Raw genomic sequence first — 5,710 nt, 5'->3', positions numbered from 1 at the left:
GCCACCACTTTTCATGGTGAGTTCAGGGTGAAATTGTTATTTCTTGTGCCATATATGCAGACTCATTCAATAAACTATAATATTATTGAAAATAAATTTTTAATCTAGTAACTCAATTCACAACGTGAAACACATTCAAATAATCAACTCATATTTTAAAGCCTTTATTTGTGTTAATAAGGAAGATTTTCCACCTGAATATAATGAAAACACAACATTTAAATTACAATATCTCATCAAACTAATAATTTAAGTTTTAATACAGAAATTTGGGTTTATTGAAATTCATGTTTGCTGTTTTCATAAGGTACTTTTAATCTGACAAATGAGCCTCTTTACAATACATATTCTAATTATTTGAATATGACTGCTTTATGTGTGCCAGAAACTATTTTAAATGTTTGCTTTAGGGCTCAAATGACCAGAGCTCCTTCTTCCACACGTTTCCTGTGTTCGCAACATGGCTTGTGGAAAACAGGAAACAGGACTTCTTATGGGTTTCTTTCAATAAGGACTTTATTCCTGCAAGATTTTCATAAATACCACATTGTTCTGGCCTAACTGGAAAAAGTTGGGCCAGAAAATTTGGGAGCACTAAGTCTCCTCCAGATTTACTACAGATCTCTGCTGCCTCTCTAATTTATCAATGCAGAGCTCCTTTGGCTTGTAGTTTAGCCATATTCTTTCCATTTTTGAATTGTGGATTTAATAGCGCTCATTAAGATGTTTAAAGTTTATCTGTTTACCTCTGACCTGCCTGATGTGTTCCTTTGTCTTGTTGGTGCTAATTTATTCTGACATGACCCATCTTAACTTATTATGTCACATCTAAATGCAAGTTTCCACTGGTTTTTATTTAGGGGTATTAAACTATCGAGTACTAAACTCAAATCCATGCCAATCTTTTAAGATTTTTATTTGTTGAAAAAACATATATTTAAAACCATTTTCCTTCCACTTCACAGGTATGTGCTGTTCTGTGATGGTGTATCTTAGGGGGGAGTTTATCCCCTGCGTATTTTAGATGTTTTCATCGTTGAAATCACTTGACCGAAATGAAAATTGAATGAGAATTGAACTACTTTTAATCAGGTTTTAAACTTGCTGGAACCAAGTTTCCGATTTTTGGGTAATAAGATTACAAATATGTAAAAGTTTCAGGGCTGCGACTCCATTTACAAGGGCAGAGAGATCTAAAACTACACCTTTAAGAATATTATTGCATTTGTCTGTCTCCAGACCTTGTAAAACATCAGATGAACGATCCGCTCAGGATGTGCCCTGCGTCCCGTCCCACCTCTGACCACGAGTTAAAGAAACCGAATAGCAGATGATTGGACAAATAGATTCTAAACAAATTATGGATATCTCAGTTACACGACATGCAGTCTTGATCTATGAGCAATTAAAATCTTACTCAATCACTGCTCTTAGAGGAACTTAAAGCGAGGATAGTATGTCTTTGATGCGCACACGGCCACGTCTTCCAGCTGCAAGGGCGGCTGACAGATGGGGTGGCCTCTTCCTCTCCATGGTCACAAATACTAGCCCCTGTCAATCAGCCCACACAAAGACCCAGAGGGAGGCCGGCCTCTGGTCCTTCCATAAGGTTTACAGGTGAGGATGTGCGTAGCTGCAGGAGGATAATGAGGTTCAGTTCTGAACTTGATTGGCATGAACATGACCAGAGGTTGGGATGTGAGGATTAAAGATGTTCCGTCATAGTCAATCAGAAATGAGCTCTTTCAGGATGAAAGATGACAGCCTTTCTTCAATAACAAACCCAAAGTATGGCAAGCGGAAACGCAATTTATTCCAAAGTCAGATTGATGTGGTTGTTTGTCGAGGATTTTGTTCTGTGCTGTGTATTGACATAATGTGGTAAAGACTTGTTAATTTCAGTGATTTACTGCTGAAATGGTACAATAGTAAGGTCCATAAATCTGTGCTTAGACTCTCCAGCTCCACTCCAGCAGTTGTAGTTCACTCCGGTAATAGTTCTCCTGCTCTCATCCTTGACATTTCTAAGTAGGGCCAGCTAAATTCTCCATCCTGCTTCACTAGCAGACCCTGTCTTGTCATGCACTGTAATTCCTGCCCTTTTCTATTTTTCCCTATTCCTCTTCATGAACCTCTTCTTGTCTCTTGTCCTGTTCTCTTTTCCTTTCACCCTGGTGTTAGGTTTACTCTCGCTCTTCCCCTGCTGTCTTTTTTCTTCCTGTGGCCCCTTTTGCTCTGACATCAAGCTCTGCTGGGTCTTAATAAGCAGCACTGTCCTTCATTCCCTTATCCCTGAGTATATCAACCTGTCTCATGAGAAGCTGCTGCCATGTCCTAGAGCTGTCATTGATCAGATACCGTAGACCACTGTGGATTATACCATAGGAAGTCCTCTGATCCTTGCTTCTCTCTCAGGGCTCCGGTGCCCTTTGACAGAACCTGGAGTTAAGAAAACAGCAGTCAAGTCTTGTCACAAATATAAAACCCCATAAAGAGCACCTTAAACTACAACATTTAGAAACTGATGAAAAAGATTTCCCTCAAATAAATTGTGACTTTCTCCAGTTTCTCCTCTTTTGCTATATTTGGTTGCAGGACAGGGTCACTCATACTGAGTTTCTGCTGAATGTTTCCTCCTGTTAAAATGGAGCCATTAGATATGAATTGGATCTGTTTGTCTTGTAAAGCGACTTCGGCTGAAATTTCCTGTCACTTGGTGCTGTGGAAACAAACAGAACTTAACCAAAAATTTTATAGAATGTAATTTAGAAACAGATCTACATTTGTTGCTCATTGATAGTTTTACTATTCTGATAAGGGCGGATTTAAAGTGTCCTGATAACGTTACCAAATGACTCCGTCTCAAATCCTACCTCAATTTTACACCCCTTTTAATTGTTTTTACCCCCTAGCAAGTCATTTTGGGTCAGTTTATTTCTATTTAGGTACTGTTAAAAATCATTAAGATGCTAATTTTATGTAATATTTTTTTGTAAATATTAAACCAGTTCCAGCAGCTCTCTGTTTAGGCCATGTGATTATGATCCTGTGATCAAATCAGAATAAGCGAGTGAACTCCTGCTGGGAGATTTATCAGTCACATCAGTTCATTTCCTTTTTCTAGACTTTGAGTAAACATAATTTTTTTATAGCTCACTTTTGAGCTCAAGAATCACTTCCCATTGTTTACAGATTATGTAATTCTAGGGTAAAAGGCTGATTTGAAATGTATTTATTTAGGGATATGTATCTCCCCTGTGTAAAAATAAGCAGGTAATTTACAGACACTTTGCATTCTTTTATCCCAGTGCAAATAATTTTTCCTTACTGGTCTGTAAAGCTAAGGGTAATTTGAGTTATATCATAATTTCTGTGGTTTCCCCATTTAACTTGCTTAGTTTTGTTTAGTGAAGCTGCTTCTGTACAGTTCGAACTGCAAAAACACAAAATCTTACCAAATATTTTTGATCGAGTTTCTAGAGCAAAGATCTGACCACATTTGAAATAAGACAAACCTAGCTAACTTTTCAGACAGATATAGAAGCTTGATTTAAATCAATAAGTCCTTAATATTGATTTAAAAAATGTACTACTTCCACTGGAAAATTATTTCACTTCAAATGAAATAATCTGGTACCAATGTTTAGTGATTTTTGAATCGATAATTTACTTACTTAAAACGAACTTCTGTATCTTCCTGAAAAGTAACTTAAAGTTAGTTTTGTCGTATTTCAAGTGCACTAAAATATTTGCAGTAGATACTAGACCAAACATCTAGGGAGATTTGCAATACTACAATTTAAATCTGACAATCAGAGCATGAACTCACTGCAGCTCAGACTCAGGAAGCTGAAATTGTTAAATTAGCAGTGTTTAAGTTATTAGATGTTATTAACATAAAAATCAAACAAAAGATCTTGTTAAACGGGTTTTAGCTTGTAGATTTCTGAATTGATGCTGTGTGATTTCCAGAGCCCTGGGGGCCCAAAGCCTTGCAGGCGCCCCCAAGCAGCCCCATTTTCCCTTTGCTGGATTTTTATGTTTTTGATCTTTGAGATCAATCCAGATTGCCTCAAGGAAATAAACCTATACATACATAGGAACGCATGCAAAGTATAATCGGGTCATCATTTACGATTTCATATTCACTTACCCAGAAAAATATTTCCAATCTTAGCTGTGGTTGTAGTTTTGATTACATTAATTTTCAGTAAATTATGTTTTTGCATAACTTGCAGTTGAATGAGACAGATTGTAATGTTTGGGATTTAATTCAGTGAAGTAGTGAGGTGATTTCTATTTTAATGCAATGTTAAAAAGAAATATGAGTAAATGTTGGTCTGGTTATGGTAGGAGATTATGGCATTCCTATCCAAAGCATGAGAATATATCTCCACATTCATCTACAGAAAGTTTATTTAAAAAAACCCACTAACTTTACATTCAACTTGACTGAAAAAGCACACTTTAAATTTCTTACAGTGAGTTTTTAGCTAATTTTTTGCAGGCAGGGCTGTTTTAAAACACCTTGTCAAAATCTGGTCGTAATGTGTGACAATGACCACGTCTGCAACCGTGCACTGTCACAAGGGAGTAAACCGGAGAGGGGGAGGGCCCTCATGGCGTCACAGTGTTGTTACAGTACCGTTTGGCTGTTCACCTTCCCTGTCTCCTCCCACTCGTCTCTACCCCCATCCTCCCTCTGCAGTGGACGTGCATCGCATTTGGAGCAGCAGGCAGCAGGTGGAGATGACATCATCTGCACTGCAGCACACTGCAGCACTGGGTCTGAACAAAGACATGTCAGCCTACTGCTAACTATCCCCGACTCTTTCCCTCCATCTCTGCGTTTGTATCTCTTCCCACCGATTAGGCGAAAGCAAAATGAGAGCACAACCTTGTATGAAGGCATGTGCCTCAACCTTTTGACTCCTCTCTCAACTCCTGCACTCAGACCAGAGTAGGCTGGCAACTCCTCACCTCCCTACCGTCCACAAGCCAATATGTTGATGGGCAAAGATAAATACGGCCTAATGGGAAGCTGTACAAACACTCTGAGCAGTTTGCTGTTTATTATGAAAATGACGTGCTGATCTGACAGGATGCTCACCTAGGCAGTGTACAGCACACAGAGGAATTAAAGGCAGGGGCCTCATTGTTGTTCTTTCAGCCCATTTTTCACAGTGCAGCATACTGTCACAGAGAGCAGCAATTTATCAGCCAGTGGCATTATGCTTTTTTTTCCCCCCCGATGATAGAAGCTACTTGACCTCCTTTACTGTGTCTCACTGTGACATTAGCTCTCTATGGAGCCGTTAGCTGGGGGTGCCAAGATACCATAAAGCGCAAATGTCAGCAGGTCATGCTGTGAAGGCTCCCCACCTCGAGTCATCGGGTCCCTAATGCATCAGCGCTGGGGAAAAAGGGCATGCAGGAAAAGATTTCTAAATTAAATTTTTATTGTTTGTCTATCAACATTTTTGTCTTGTATACTGGGTCCTTCTCCTCCCCTTCATCAATAAGCCAATAGCACACAGGCAGGGCATACACACACAGCCATGCTCTTGTCGCCTAGTTACCACTCGGCAGCAGGTTGCCACAGAAACGGCCTCATAGCAGCTAAATGGGGAATGCTAATGCAGTCTTCTATACTCCCTGCTGCAGTGGGCTCTCTGTGCCCATCCCAATCCACTGTCTGTACATGGCATAC

This window comes from Poecilia formosa, unplaced genomic scaffold, assembly GCF_000485575.1.
Source record: "Poecilia formosa unplaced genomic scaffold, Poecilia_formosa-5.1.2 Scaffold120, whole genome shotgun sequence".
Classification (NCBI taxonomy): Eukaryota; Metazoa; Chordata; class Actinopteri; order Cyprinodontiformes; family Poeciliidae; genus Poecilia; species Poecilia formosa.
The sequence above is the reverse complement of the archived record's forward strand: the minus strand, read 5'-3'. Positions refer to the sequence as shown.